At 45.3% G+C, this 16,675-nt stretch overlaps 1 protein-coding gene across 4 annotated transcripts in view; it reads left to right on the forward strand.

The window, feature by feature from the left end:
* Positions 1 to 241: 241 nt before the first annotated feature.
* Positions 242 to 16,675, forward strand: part of ZC3H18 (zinc finger CCCH-type containing 18) — a 137,073-nt gene continuing 120,639 nt past the window's right edge. For 3 of the 4 annotated variants that reach the window (XM_077453372.1, XM_077453374.1, XM_077453375.1), the window contains exon 1: positions 242 to 399. The gene's annotated coding sequence lies outside the window, so the exon portion shown is untranslated. Of the gene's footprint in view, positions 400 to 13,588; positions 13,697 to 16,675 lie in introns of all 4 variants that reach the window. The other variant, XM_077453373.1, reaches the window with a different exon arrangement.

Raw genomic sequence — 16,675 nt, forward strand, 5'->3', positions numbered from 1 at the left:
TCTCTCCGTACAGCGCTCTGCTCTGGGTTAGCATTACATACAGGGCCCCGCCCCCCACACTCCGCTTGCCCCGGTTTAGGAAGGAAAGGAACTAGAGCAGCCGGGGGAGTGGGCGGGGCTAGCCGAACGCATCTCTCTGTAGTAAGGGGGCGGGTCTAGACGGCGACTGGCTCCCAGACGGAGTGTTGTAGGAAGGGGCGTGGTAGATCGCGCGTTGTCCGTCCGCAGCGCGGAAGGGGAGGAGCCTGCCGTGAAGGGGGGGAGGCTGGTTCAGAGAAGGTGTCGCTTGTTGATGACGTAGGCGGAGGCCGCGCCAGCAGCAGTAGCAGCGGGGATCCGGTGAATTGTCGGCCCGGCGGTGGAGAGAGGAGCCCCGGTCTCATCTCCTCCTCTTGTCAGGTAATAGGGCGCTGTGCGGGTCCCACAACCTCTACAGGTCCCTCATCTCACTGCTTAGGAGGGGGGGGGATGTGCGGCCGCCATGTACAATGAGCTTCCCTGTCACCTTACACACCGGGGTCCATGAAGGGACATGAGGCCGGTGTGAGGAGGCCAGTGGTGGACATTCTCCAGATTGATATGGTGACTATTGGCCTAGAATATAATAATAATTCTCAGTGTGAGGTGACAGGTTCTCTTTACTGGTCCCCATTAATGTCACCTTCTTATTGGCTGGGCCTAGGAGACAGGTTCTCACTGAGAGGGCCCCCCCATCCCCCTGCAATGTCCCTCCCCTTGCCCATCATTGGCTGGGTCACCAGTGTTTGTGTTCGGTGACAGGGGCGCTTTATTAAGATCGCCTTCATTCATCGTTCCTATTGGCTGAGCCTCGGTGACAGGTTCTCTTCAATTGGCTTTGGGCTAAGACTGCTATCCCCGCCCCCCACAAAGTTTTCATCCATCCCCAGCATTGTTCCCCACCCCCCCCCCCCAAATGCTATTAGTTGGACCTGCAGTGTATTTGGTAACAGGCTCTCTTTGCTGAAACCTCCATTGGTCTCCCCTTTTCAGCGATGTCTCCTCCGTATTGCCGGTGCCATAGTGACACCTTCACTTTACTGCCCCTGAACCCGAGATCATCTTCATTCCTCCTCCCCCACCCTGCAATGTCAGCATTCCTCCCCCCCCTTCCTATTGGCTGGGTTTCTCGTGTGTATGATGGCAGGGTCTCTTTACCAAAATTGCCATCACCCCCCGTTCCTATTGGCTGGGTATCCAGTGTGTATGCTAAGGGGCTCTTTACTAAGATCGCCATCATTCTCCACCCACCCCCCCCCCCCCCATTGGCTGGGCCTCAGTGACGGATTTACAGATTCCCCCCTCCCCTTTCATGACCAGGTACAGCACTGCAATACTTTAACTGACAATTGCGCCTTCGTGCGACGCTGTACACAAATAATAATTGTTTTCCCCCCCTCCCCCACAAATAGAGCTTTCTTTTGGTAGTATTTGATCTCCTCTGCGAGTGTTTTTTGTTTTTTATTTGCGCGCCATAAACAAAAAAAACACAGTTTGAAAATAAAATAAAACATTTTTTTTTAGTTTCTGCTATAAAACGCATCCAATAAAAAAAAAAAAGTAAAAAAAATCGAATTTCCTCATGTATTTAGGTCAATATGAATTCTGCTACACAATAAACGTATATTGATTGGTTTGCACAAAGGTTATAGCATCTATAAACTGTGAGATATTTAAAAAAAATATATTTCTTTTTTACTAGTAATGGTGGCTATCGGCAACATAGTGGGACTGTGGTGGACAGCCGGACACTGAGACTTTTTAGGCACCTGTGACACTAATCGGTGCTAAAAAAAAATACACTCACTGTATTAATGATATTGGCTGGGATGGGGTTAAAGTGGTTGTAAACCCTATTATTAAACTTTATGCTACAGGTAAGCCTATATTAAGGTTTACCTGTAGCTACCCAGGATATTCGCCTAAACCTGCATGGTTAGGGAGATGTCCCCTGCATGTCCCGATGACATCGTCACATGTGTACTAGAGCAAACTGACGCAATGGCACCCATGTGGCGCTGTATCAGTCTGTGCGCCGTTAAAGGCGTCTCCCCTGTGCATGCACAGGAGTGACGTCATTGCAGCTCCGGCCAATCACAGCGCCGGAGCCACAATACCTGGAAATAACTCCGGGATGACGTGTTGGCGGCCGGAGGGGGAGAAGAGGGCGGCTTTGGGGGCTTAAATTTGAGGTAAGTAATACATAATGAGCTAGTATGACTCATGCTTTTGCCTTGCAGGTTGTCTTTTCTTTGTTTTTTACAAGACTTTACTTCCTCTTTAACATCAGGGGAGATCAAAGGGTTTACTGTGTGCCTAGCCAGCGTTTGTGTACTGTGTAAGAGGTGCTTTTACTAGGGGAAGGAATGGTTCCATGTCCCTGCTTTGCAGAGACACAGGACCTATGTCTTCTGTACTGACAGAACGGCAATCTGCCTGTGTACCGAAAGACCAGTGGGTGCCGGCGGACATGGAGTTTTGCGATACCTGCCGATCTGCTCCCGCTGTGTATAATAGCGGGAGTCGGCGGCACGCATTCAATCCCACGTGTCGGGTCACATACTAGGTATGTGATTTGGCGCAGCAGTGCCACCATATAAGTTTTATATGGGGGGGCGCAAGTGATTAAAGCGGGACTGTACTGGGGAAAAAAAATATTAAAAGCCAGCAGCTATAAATACTACAGCTGCTGACTTTTAATAAATGGACACTCACCTGTCCCGGGGTCCAGCGATACCATTCTAGGTGAGGGAATCAGGAAGTGAAGCGAATCGGCTTCACTTCCCGGTTCCCTACTGCGCGAGTCGCGCAGCGCAATAGGAATTGTCCACGCTGTCTCTGGGACCCGTGTGGGTCCCAGCAGACATCGCGGCAGGACAGGAAATGGCGTAGACTCCCACGGGAGTCTATGCCCGGAAGTGGGTGTAAATACCTGTCTTTGACAGGTATCTCCACCCCCCTCCCCCCTGAAAGGTGTCAATTGTGACACCGGAGGGGGGGAGGGTTCCGATCAGCGGAAGTTCCACTTTAGGGTGGAACCCCACTTTAATGGCTCTGGGTTAAGACTATTGCCCCCTTGAGACCACCATCATCCCCCCTGCCCTCCCTCTGCAATGTCAGCCTCTGTACCCTATTGGCTTAGTCCGGTGACGGGTTTTCTTTATTTGTGATGGACCAAGATTGCCATTACTCTGCTTGTCAATGTCACCCTCTTCATGCTTCTGGCTGGGCCCCCAGTGTGCAGTCACAGGACTAATACTGCCATCACCCACCTTACTACAGAAATATCACCTGCCTATCTGCTGGTCCTCTGACAGGTTCTCTTTACAAGCAAAGTGGATGTGGCTCCACCCTACAGTATAGCCACGTCCTTTCTTTTGCTTTCGGACTGACCTCCAGTTAGTCATGACATGGTGGCTCTTAGTGCCATGACAGGTTCTCTTTAGTGGATCCTACCCCTCCTGAGGGGTGATATGATGGATCAGTGGGGCATCTGGGTCAGAGCCGTCACCATACGTTCATTTTGTGTGCATCACTGCGCAAATACCACCTCCCTCCCCTCCACAGCTGTTGCTCTCATTGCAGTAGCCTCATTCCTTGGAGTATCTGCACCTCTGGCATGTCATTGCTCTTTATCTAAGGGACAAATGTGTGCTAATAATGAATCCCCTCCCTCAGCAGCGAGACCCCAACTTTTCCTTTTTCCGGCTTGGCTCACCCACCTGTTTTTAATGGGCAATACATCTAAAAAAATTCTATCCCGCATCACTGGCACCTTCTGGTGGTTGTATGGCAGCTTAGGTTGTATGTTCGTTGTCCTGAATTACAGAGCTGACTCCACCCATAATATCACAGACGTGACCTCACTGGCACACCGCAACCAATGAGGTGCCCGCTGTGTGTTGATGGCACCAGCCTGTGATACGCCTTTATTACCAAGCCATGGTTTATTTTTCAGTGGCCGTATACCTCAGACATGAAATATGAACAAGACATATCCCTCTATAGCAGTGGTCATCAACCCTATCCTCAGGGCCCACTAACAGGCCAGGTTTGCAAGATAACTGAAATACATCACAGGAGATATTATTTGCTGCTCAGTGATTGCAGTATTCTAGTCTGCATCTCCCCAAGGTAATACATAAAACCTGGCCTGTTAGTGGGCCCTGAGGACAGGGTTGAAGACCACTGCTCTGTAGTGTGTACTTGTCTAAATCCAGAGAACCAAGTGTCATGTCTGGCTTCTGCTTCCTTCCTCTGCTATCATCATAAGTCACTTTTTCTGACACGTTTTCCTGACACCAAGAGAAAAATTGTGTCATTGGAGGGGTCCTCATCTCTGTTGTTGTTTTGAAAGGGTTGTGTCCCTTCCCTCCAATCAGCTCCCAGAACTGAATGAATGAAATACTTGTATAGCGCACAATGCGACTACTCCCCACTCTCCCCACTAACCTCTGCATATCGTAACTTTAGCTCTCCGTCCACTTTTTTTTTCTTACAGCTGAAACTATCTATAAATTCTTGACTTGAAGACTGTAGATAAACCGGTACAAATTACGTCAGAGGATTTGTCTCCTCTGTGTATCGCTGGAGGCCAGTCGCTTCGCTGGGTATTAGAGCTGCACAATTAATCGTTAAAAAAATCGGGATCTTGATTCAATCCCCCCCCCCCCCCTGACGATCTATATTGCAGAGTTTACGTATTTTTTCATTTAACAAGTGCAGAAACGTATCTGCTCACTCGGCTGTCAAAAGAAAACATCACAGTAAGTTTTTAACATGAAACATTGTGACTAACCCTTCCTTCTTGGATCAAAGGGATAAACTTCTGTGTAAAGAAAAAATCCAGGCAGTCTGCCAAGTTTTTAACAATGTGTAAATGCAGAAAGTTTAACCACTTAAAGCCTAAATTTTTTTTTCTGACACTTCTTTCTTAACCACTTGGCGCCCATACTACGTCATATGATGTCGTGGGCTTTGTGGTATAATATCTGAATGATGCCTGAGGCCACAGACATCATTCAGATATCGGCATTTTCAACCAGCGATTCCCTGCACCATAAGAATGATCATAGCGGCTGTTCCGCCGCTTGATCGTTCTTGCTGGAGGGGACGCCCCTCCCACCTCCCTCTGGTGCTTCTACCGACTCACCGCTTCTATCGGTGAGTCGGTCACAGGATCCGCCAGCCCCCGGATGATACCATAGTGATTTCCGGCGCACCAGATGGTCCACGGAGTCTCTATGATCGTTCGGAGGCCGGGCGCGATGTTATGACGTCACGTCTGGCCTCTGCATTCAGATCCTGGCGATTTTGGCTGGGAAGCCATGATCCCTTTTTTTTTTTATTTTTTTTTTTTTTTTTAATAGGCTTCCCAGCCTAGAGGTGAGATATGGGGTCTTATTGACCCCATATCTCACTGTAAATAGGTCCAATCATGCCATATTCCTATTACAAGGGATGTTTACATTCCTTGTAATAGGAATAAAAGTAATCAATTTTTTTATTTTTTTTTAAAGTGTCAAACTAAAAAAATAAAATTAACAATAAAAAAAAATGTAAACCGCCCCTGTCCCGTGAGCTTGTACGCAGAAGTGAACGCATACGTAAGTCCCGCCCACATATGAAAACGGTGTTCAAACCACACATGTGAGGTATCGCCCCGAACGTTAGAGCGAGAGCAATAATTCTAGCCCTAGACCTCCTCTGTAACCCAAAATATGCAACCAGTAAAAAAAATTTAAAGCGTCGCCTATGGGGATTTTTAAATACCAACGTTTGGCGCCATTCCACGAGCGCGTGCAATTTTGAAGTGTGACATGTTGGGTATCTATTTACTCGGCGTATCTTCCTCTTTCATATTATGCAAAAAAATTGGGCTAACTTTACTGTTCGTTGTGTGTTTTTTTTTTTTTTTTTCAATAAAAAAAAAAAGTGTTCGAAAAATTGCTGTGCAAATACCGTGCGAGATAACAAGTTGCAATGACCGCCATTGTATTCTCTAGGGTCTTTGCTAAAAAAAACATATATAATGTTTGGGGGTTCTATGTAATTTTCTAGCAAAAAAATTATGAATTTTACATGTAGGAGAGAAATGTCAGAATTGGCCTGGATGCGAAGTGGTTAAGTTTAAAATCAATATTTTTTGCTAGAAAATTACTTGGAACCCCCAAACTTTATATATATTTTAGCAGAGACCCTAGGGAATAAAATGTCAATTGCTGCAATATTTTATGTCGCACTGTATTTGCCCAGCTGTCTTTCAAACGCACTTTTTTGTGAAAAAATACACTTCAATGAGTTTAAAAATAAAAAACCCAGTAAAGGTAGCCCAATTTTTTTTTCTTTTTTGTTTTAATGTGAGAGATGTTACGCCGTGAGAATCGTGAGAGAATTGTGATCTATTTTCTAAGCAAAAAAAATTGTAATTCTAATTTTTAGACAGAATCGTTTACCACTTTAATGCAGTTTCACCTTTGGTAAGGTTGTCCTATAATACACCCCCCCCCCCAAAGAGTGCAACCTACCTGGGTGGGATAATACTAACCACCCTCCCTGATCCATCGATCTTTTCTCTGGTGTAGTCCTGGCCGGGTTCTCTGCGAATTGCACTTGCGTGCCTCAGCCACAATAATTTCTATGTCGGACCTGTACTCCAAGGAATGGCCAAAGGTTGCCACGAGTATTGCTAACCCATAGGTTATGAAGAAGAGCCGTCTGGGACCATACTGGAGGACAGATCTCGGTATCGGGGAGGAAGGTTAGTTTTCTCCCAGGTGGGCTGCACTTGGATGTGGGACTGGGGGATTTATGAAAGGATACCCTTACTAAAGGTGAGGACTTAACAAACCAACTTTAGTTCTGTATATCACTGTTGGGGCTCATTAACACCACTTATGTGAAGAAGAGCGACAGAACTCAGGACTTCAGGGGAGATGAGCTTTAGTCAATAAAATCCATTCAAAACATCACAGTCCCACAATACAGGTATAGCAGCATGGTTAACATGTTTTGCGAAAAGATTCGCATAATCCATAACCCGTTTTCTCATTAACACCATATCGCACCCTAAAACCAGCAATTTAAGCAAGCAAGCCTGTGCCCATTGCATAGAGGCAGAGCCTTGCATCGTTCCATTGTATGCCACTGTTTACTTTTTATTTATTGAAATGTCACAGATTGCATTTCATTGCAGTGACAGGAAGAACAATGGGGTTTATTTACTAAAGTCAAATCTACTTTGCACTAAAAGTGCCCTTGGAAGTGCAGTCGCTGTAGATCTAGAGGGGGACATGCAAGAAAAATAAAAACAGAATTTTTGTTTGTAGCTCATTAGATGATAGAAATCGGCAGTGTTTCCCCTCTTTTCAGATCTTCCCCTCAGATAAACAGCCACTGTACTTCCAAGTGCACCTGTAGTGCAAATTGGATTTGCCTTTAGTAAATCAACCCCACTGTTATGTCTGTATATTTGTGCTCCGTACCCCACCCCAAGGTCAAGTTGTAGTGTGTACGCCGGGAATACAATTGTTTCCCAAAAAGCTTTCCAGGAAAACTTACATGAGATGAGTGGCTCCTCCCAACCCCTCGTACTAGAGCTAGGCAATTTTCTAAAAACTCTATTCACAATTTTAATCGAGGGGGGGGGTGTTTTTTTTTTTTTTTTTTTTTTATTGATGGGACACTGTGCCGGTCCTGAGGAGCTGCGGGCAGGAGTTTTTAGCCGAGGCCTAGGACTAGGCCGAAGCTGCAGCCTCGCTTAAAAACTCCTACCCGAGGCACCTCGTCGGCACCGGTCCTGGTGGGGGAAAAAAAAAATCTATTTGCTGAATTTTTTTTTTAAATTCAAGATTTAAATCGATTATTTTTTTATTAATTTTTTCCCCAGCCCTTCCTCGTACTCAGTTTTGCAATTTGTCTGGCCCTCCAGGAAGTCACATCCAAATGTTTTTTTTGTGTTTTCATGGTGGGTGATTGTGATCATCAGCCTCGTCTCAGGTGGAACATGTCTGCCTGTAGGTAGGGTCTAGGTTTTTCCTTACCCGAAAGGCTGCCAATTTTAGGACCAACTCCAGATGCCGTGGGCTGGTCCCTGCTGGCACTTCTGGATACCAGCAAAGGCATCCAGAGGTAACCCAACATGGCACCAGGATGTCCCTTCCAGGTGCCAAGGTGCTATGTTAGATGTCCTAGCGGTTAGCTTTTGTCTATTATACAGGATTTATATTGCAGTTTGTGCAGAGATTTACTATATAAAGTAAGACAGTGCAGTTATAGTACAATAGAAGAGGGTTAGGAGGGAGCAGCTCATTGAAGCTTACAATCTTTAAAAAAAAAAAGAGGTAATACCTATGAGGGATGGATTTATGGAGAAAGTAAAATCACTTACTGGGTTGGAGGCGGGACGGGTGGAGCTTCTGGGGATCGCCTGATTACTGCACAAGCCGTGAACTCGCCCTAAATCCGGCCATACATGGAGTAATAATCAAATGAGAAATTTTATGGGCTGGTTGTATCCAAGTTGATTAATCAGCCCATACATGGTTCCAATCTTGGCTGGTCGCTGAACCGACTGAGATTTGAACCTACTTTGGGCAGCTTAACAGTCTGTTGCAGGGATTTCTAATAAACTTTGTGACCTGTCACTTCACAGGGGCCCCGCTTCCTGCGTCTTCAGGCAATAAATGGCGTTCTACTGTTGCAGCACCTGTCAGTGCAGATCACTGGCTTCTTCTGCCCTATTTGTGAGGGGCTGCAAAACCCTAAGACTCTTCTATTCAAAGGGATATATATACACACCCCAAAAACTGAGCAGACAGGATGCACTATTTGGTCTTTTAGGGATGATAATTTAAAATTTATTATCAGAAAAAGGCCAAATAGTCCATCCTGTCTGCTCCCCCCCTTTTTTTTTTTTTTTTTTTACCTTTTTGGTTTTAGTAGATCTCTCTTTTTTACCCCAAGTAAGGACTCTTGTCGGATTTCTATTCTTGTCTGTGTCTCCTTGGGCATTTTCCCCTCACTTCCTGTCCTGGAGACACAATACAAAGAGGTTCCCTTTTAGTTATCAGTACAATCTTTGTTCCCCATTAGAAGATTTTCCCCTCTATTCCTGGTTTGGTGATGATTGCTCATCACTTTCTGTCTTGGTGAAATAGGGGAATCGGACAGCAAGTGAATCCTGACTCAGGTTCTTCCATCTAAATCTCCTAATACTTTGGCTTCCAAAATGTTAAATTCTTTTTGCTGCCACTGAAGTATCCCGCGGCAATGTGTGTAAATCTGAGATACCAAATATTAGCAGGATTTGGACAGCTGTACAGATGCCAGATTGTGTCCACACATCCTGGCAACATTTGTTCCCCCGCACATGTGTTTTTATTGGTGGTCCTGGGGCTAGCATGGTGGATGCCGCTAGGTAGAGGAGGGGGTGGGGGTGGGATATAAGCGAACGGCCGTTTGCTGATCTCACCTTCCCACTAGGGACCCGTAAGCGATGTATAAAATGTCCTTTTGGGGTCCAGCTGTCACTTTCTCCTGGTCTGCCCAGGAAAGAAACTAGTGGCTTGTGATCTGCGCTTCATTAGCTTTATTGAAGTCAAATCTGCCCATCAGTGGTCTAAAATAACCCCTGATGTCTCATTAAAGAAAATTGGTCCCCAAAAAAATAAATAAATCGAGGGGACTTTGACCTTGGGCAATTTTTTATTTATTTTTTGTATGTCAGGCATAAGGCAGCCCCCCACTTCAACGAGCTGTGCTATGTGTGCTTTTCACCCAAAAGAAGCTCCTGCTCCTTTTTGGGGCAACAAGCTTCAGATTATTATTATTATTATTATTATTATTATTATTATTATAAATATATATACTTTTTTTTTTTTTTAGGTGCGTTTTTTGTTGTGTGACAATCGTGGCAAAATCGCACAGCATTTGGGGCTCTATTTAGAATGAATGCCACCTGAACGCGCATTGCAGAGATTGCACCAATTCCACCCGTGATTCCAAACTGCCGAGTAGGAATGGGGCTATAAAACTCCCATGCACATAAACAGGTGTGTCGGGAGGGACTGTGTATGAAAACATTGATTGAAATACACATTACATATCGCCGCACATGCTGGAGTGATTATTCAGTTAACCCTAAACTGATGGGGCATTCAGCGCATCACCTATGGAAAATTTAGGGTACCGAAGGTTATTGTAATTTTAAGGCTTGATATGTTTGGTATCTCTGTATTCCATACCACCTAAATTTGTTTTTATATTTTATCAAGAAAAGGGGAATATATTGTTTGGCATGGTCTAAAATTAACGTGTAATTTTTTATTTTATTTTTTCTTAATTTTGTGCTTGATAAACCATTGCACCAATATTGTGTGACACAAAGTTCTGGAACTAACACCATTTTATTCTCCAGAGTCTCTGCTTTCAGAAACTATATTTTGGGGTTTTAAATAATTTTCAGGCCTAAAATTATTTAGGGCCATGGCAGTGAAGGTGTTAAATCCTAATGAACTTTGTATTTGCGGAAGCAGGAGTCTCTCTGCAGAGGACTGAAGCCCTCCATGTTGAATCAAACCTACAGCAGTCCAAGCAGCAAAGCTCATGTTCCTGCTGATTGGACAGTTCTAGCTGTGACTTAGAAAGGGATAGGTAGGACCTCCACAGAGACACCACTGCTTCCACACAGAGAGAGTGTCCTTTTCTTGGAGAATGCTGGCAGGGAACAGGCATCTCTAGTTGAGATTTGGCTGTTTTTTAACCACGTAAGATCCGTGCTTTAGCCTAATGACGGCTACAGCGCGGACCTGCATTGCCCGGATGACGTCTTTTGACGTTGTCCCGTGCATGAGCAGCATGACAGCTGATCGTGTGATGTCAACACAGCCGGTAATCGGCTTTTTTTTTCTCCTCACGCTGACAGTGCGAGGAGAAAAAAAAAAGCCGAGCGGCAGTGAGAGGGACATCAGTCCTGATCACTGCGAGCTGCCGCCAGCTCCTCTGTGCCGCCTGTCAGTGCCCACAGTGTTGCCTGTCAGTGCCTGAAGAACAGTGCTGCACATCAGTGTCACCTAGCAGTGCCCATCCGTGCTGCCTTAACGGTGTCCAACAGTGCCTATCAGTGCGCACCAGTGCCACCCCATCAGCGCATATCAATGAAGCAGGAAAATTACCTGTTTGAAACATTTTATAACAAACTATTAAACATGATTTTTTTTTTTTTTTTTTTCCATCTTTTTTTTGTTTAGCAAAAAATAAAAACCCCAGTTGTGATTAAATACCACAAAAGAAAGCTCTATTTGTGGGGAAAAAAAGATAAAAATTTACTTTGGGTACAGTGTTGTATGGACAGCTCAATTGTCATTCAAAGTCCGTCGGTGCTGAAAATTGGTCTGGGCAGGAGGGGGGTTTAAGTGCCCAGTAAGCAAGTGGTTAAAGAAAACAAACTGATGGCCTTTGCACCCCTTTTGTCTTGGTGGGCCTGGAATGTATTCACCTGATTCAGGGCCCAGTCACACCATCGTGGCTTGTGTTGCTTTAAGGCGGCTCATTCAAAATTGCCAAATCGCCATGCCTGGAAGTGCACTGCGTGTTATCACAAAGTCCAGCAAATAGCTGCACTGCGCCCAGCAAGGTAGCAAGATACCCATAAAACCATCCACAGACCAAGTGCAAGCCTGACTCGCAGTGAGAAAATACTGGGAAACAAATAGGATTTCTGCACACCGGGATAGGGAAGTCCAACATTTCCAAGCTTTACTGAAATAAAATCCACACCATATAGCACAGTGGCAGGAGCTGGGCGCAAGATGTTAACGCGTTTCATGCAAGTGTGTGTTAGGGTCAGAAGTGCATGAAAAGCATTTTTCTTCCAGCTCCTGCCACTGCTATATGATGTGGATTTTATTTTCAGTAAAGCTTGGAATTTTTGGACTTTCATATCCAGTGTACAGCCAACCTATTCCTTTCACTGCACGGCGTGTTCTATTGCGCTGCAATGCATGTCAGGTGGCAAGGTGCTTTGGGGAGCCATTTAGAATGTAACCTATGTAGTGTTGTTGTAGCTCCACGTTCTAGTGTGAATGGGACCTTTTTAGTTTGGTAGAAGGGTGTGCCAGAAGGCAGGAACCTGTAACGATTACAGTTCATGTTTCACCAGTTTAGTACCGGGTTCTGCAAACTATAGAATGTGGGTTGTATTGGGCCCGCTACAAGATTTTACCGGGCCCGGAGCTGATGTGCACAGCCTCTGCTTCTCCCTCATCCCCCAACAGTTACTTATGTAAGTGCCTGATAGGAACTCTGGTATAAAGGGGGGAGGGGCTCCGATGGAAGGGGAGCGACTCTGATGGAGACACTGATGTAAGGGGGGGTAGACTCTGATGGAGATGCTGATGGAAGGGCGGGTGGTGGACTGAGACTCTGATGGAAGGGGGGTGGTGGACTGAGACTCTGATGGAAGGGGGGTGGTGGACTCTAATGGAGACACTGATGGAAGGGGGCGGGGTGCATCTCTACCGTGCTTTTTGCTGCGTTTTTTTTTTTATTTTTTATTTTTTTTTACCGCGATTTTGCTGCAATTAGCTTTTTTTTTTTTTCCCCAAAAATAAATTTGTTGGGCAGATTAAAACCGCAAAGTCCTGTATTTCTGAAAAAAGGCAAACTGCATGAAAAAACGCATTGGTGTGAATGGAGCCTTAGATGTGGAAGCTGCTTTTAGTTTTCTTTTCTTTTTTTAAAATCTGGCGCTCGAGTCAGTAAGGCCCCCTTTCATGCAATCAGCCTGCTCGGATCCCCTGTCCATTTTTCAGGCGCATACGATCGGGCCACCAATTGACTTCTATGGGCAGGCGGATGTCAGTGGAGATGTGTCTGCTGACATCCGACTGCCTTTCCGATCCGCTAAAAACAGACGGAATGGCGTGCAGCACAGCCTGTCCGTTTTCATCCGATCTCCCCATAGAGAACAGTGTCCCTGTACGGTGAGCGGAGAATAGACCTGTAATCCGCCTGCTGGGGGGGGGGGGATCAATGAAGCGATCTCCTGCTGAGCTAGCGGAGTCCGATTTCCCCCCCCCCCCCCCCATAGGGGAGAACAGAGATCTGACAGGGCGGTCCCTGCACTGTCATCCGCCGGCTCAGTGGGGATCAATGGAGCGATCCCCACTGAGCAAGTGTGTGTTCACGGGGCGGATCATCACAGATCCGTCCCCTGTGAAAGGACCCTAAGACTATAGGCCCCTTCACATAGCTGCACCTGGAAGTGTAAAATAAGAGCAAAGCTGTATTTTATGCTGCACACATGTAATTGTGTTATAACAAAGTTTATCAACTCCTCCAGTCCTCAATTACCCCCAACAGGTCATGTTTTCAGTATGAAACGGCTGTGGTAATTACTAAAGCAGTGGAACTGGTCAAATCACCTGTGCAAAATAATGGTAAGCCTGAAAACATGACCTGTTTTGGGGTACTTGAGGACTGGCGTTGTGTTATAATATTTACATACATACAGCCTATGTGGACCTCCACTGCTTAGGGCTTACAAGTAACTATCAACTATGTTCCACAGGTGGCGCCACCACCGCTGATTACTCACTGCAGATGATTACATCTCCTCCTGAATGAGGCACATACACACAGGGTGACTCTGGCCCTCAGTCATTCAAGATCAACCGAGGTAATTTTGCAAATGCGCTACCACTGCCGCATAAAGGGCGACATGTAATTGGCAGTACATGTTTACCTGACGGCCCTGAGCAGCAGCCAATATGGTCAAAGTGCTTGTGTAAAGCCTTACAATGTTTACCGTGTATGGACAGCTTTTTATGTTGGTTTCCGCTGTCAGCAAGATCCGCTGTAAATCAATATGGCCATGTGAATGAGCCCTTAAAGTGGAATTCTAGGATAAAACTAACTAGTCTTAAAGTGGAACGTTACCCCATAGCATCTTGGTAAAAAAAAAAAAAATTTTCTTTAGCAAGGAACATACATTCCACATTAATAATTATGCCTCGAGCAATTTCAGCAACCAAGGTCCATAAAGACATGGATGAGTGAGTTTGGGGTGTAGAAACCTGACTGGCCTGCACAGAGTCCTGACCCACTCCTAAACCTTGTGGACGGCCTTCCCAGAAGAGTTGAAGTTGTTATAGCTGCAAAGGACGGGCCAACTCAATATTGAACCCTACGGACTAAGACTGGGATGCCATTAAAGTTCATGTGTGTGTACCCAATACTTTTGTTAATATAGTGTACATCTTTCTTTCACAGGTCAGTTAGCATAGGTGTTAGGATGGGGGAGAAAGCATTTTTAAGATCAGTTAGGTTCATCCTAGAATTCCACTTTAAAGTGTTTGTTGCCATCAATGGAGAGACGCCCCCTGTCCGGACATGCTGTGTACAGCCACTCCTTGCTGTGACATCGGCAGAAGCTGCTGACAGTAATATGACATTTCCAACCCCCCCCCCCTGCAATCACCAGCTCTAGAAAGTAGTAGACTGAAAATGCTTTGTAAAAAAACAAAATTTAAGCCATTTGGTCATGAAAATGTATGGGGGAAAAAGTGATTCAATGACACACTGATTATTTGTAGTGAATGTTGGGTAATGCTCGGCATTCACATTCAATTTAGGAAAAGAACACAAGGAATGAATGATCTGGACCTGACTGGGTCCACTTGGAGTCACAGGCCAGCCCCACCATTCCCCTAGATCTCCTTATGTGGCTCTCAGCAAAAGAATGGTGGGCGGTGCTGAAACCAAATTTGTCCCACTCCCTGCGTTTGTGGGACATGGCATGTAAACGGTACCCCCTAAAATTAGTACCCCACTCGCCAGTGGCTCCAATATTCAACAATCCTCATTTCCTCCCGGGCCAACAGATTGCCCAATTCACCTGGTGGGTCAACAAGGGGCTATACAGAATCGCTCATTTTATAGATCATAAGGGGGTAAGAAAACCCAATTATTTTAAGGAAACCTTAGAAATGCCCTCCACAGAGACATTTCATCTCTACCAAATAATACACTTCCTACAAACCCTACAGAGAGAGAGAGGGGGTAGATATCACTACAAGGACCATCTTTGAGCACAGGTGTGTGAAAGGGCTGGAAGCACAGGGAGGGATCACGGAATTATACAACATGTTCCTTCAGGGCACCAAACCTTCCTACCAAACGGCATGGGAGGCGGACCTAGGGGAGATAATTGAGGAGGTGAGGACGAAATGGTCAACCATGGTGCACAAGGGAATATTCAACACCTCATTGGTGGAGGCAAATTATAAAGTGTTATCACGCTGGTACCTTGTTCATACGAAGCTAGCAAAAATATACCCTGGTACCTCTTCCCTGCGCTTTCGGGGATGCGGACAGGAGGGAGATATGTACCATGTCTGATGGTCCTGCCCGAAGGTCCGATGGTTTCTGATCTACTCCATGACCGGACAAAATATACCTAGAAGGGCTAAAACTGAGTTCTTCAATGATCTTCCAGAGGAGATCCCCAGACATGTGCGCACTCTCATATCTTTCATCCTCCTGGTGGCTAAAATAACCATTGCACGTGCATGGAAATCACCTGTAATCTACTGCCCTGGTGAAACGCAAAGATCTCATAGATCAGGGATATGCAATTAGCGGACCTCCAGCTGTTGCAAAACTATAAGTCCCATGAGGCATAGCAAGACTCTGAGAGCCATAAGCATGATGCCCAGAGGCAGAGGCATGATGGGACTTGTAGTTTTGCAACAGCTGGAGGTCCGCTAATTGATCATGATCTATGACGGGGATATGCAATGAAAAACTGACTAGTATCCGTCGGGATAGGCAAACTAGGTTTGAAAAGGTGTGGAACCCCTGGATCTCTTATCTCCAGGCTCCTTGAGAGCGTGACAGGTTTGGTAGGGTAGACCCGGAGTGAAGGGACCCACCCAACTCTACTCTTTCCTGATTCTTCCCCCCCCTCCCTTTTTATTATTTTTTTTTCTTTCCTTAAATTTTTCTGTTACCAACTCTGTAATGCCGTGTTGTAAAATTTTGGTAGGATGCCAATAGGAGACAGTAAAATCTCTGCAACTACACTATATCCTTGATTGCTATATTTCAGTGATGTTTACTGAGTCAGGAACACTGATTTTATTGGATTTTTGCATCCTTGTTGTGATTATTTTATGATGACTATTTGAATGTTTTTATGTTGATTAATCTTGTAATAAAAACCATTAAAACAGAAAGAACACAAGGGAGTGCCAACTAAGTGTAGTATTTAAAATCAAGTTAATTAAAAAAAATAAATAAATAAAAAGGTAACTCGCCTGTAAAGAGAGAGGCAGGCATGTCTGATTTATTTAAGGTCTGATGGTGGGCACATGTCGGGTTCTCCGACTGGAGTAATGTTTCTTCTCCACACCACGTTCAGACTGAGGGATTGTGACCAAGGAGAGAGTGACGTCGGTCCAGTCAGAGAACATGACTTGTCTTCCCCCCCCCCCCCCCAAAAAAATCAGATCTCAGATAAATCGGACGTGCCTGAATTTATTACTGCACTTAGATGGTGCCTTCTTGTGTTCCTTTTCCAGATTGACAGTTTGCTTCACTGTAAGGGGCTGTTGCTACTTTCTGCTATGAAAGTTATGGACTTTTTTAACTTTGTGTA

This window comes from Lithobates pipiens, unplaced genomic scaffold (assembly GCF_037356315.1).
Source record: "Lithobates pipiens isolate NorthernLeopardFrog02 unplaced genomic scaffold, aLitPip1_a1.2 Scaffold_10, whole genome shotgun sequence".
In the NCBI taxonomy this organism is placed as follows: domain Eukaryota; kingdom Metazoa; phylum Chordata; class Amphibia; order Anura; family Ranidae; genus Lithobates; species Lithobates pipiens.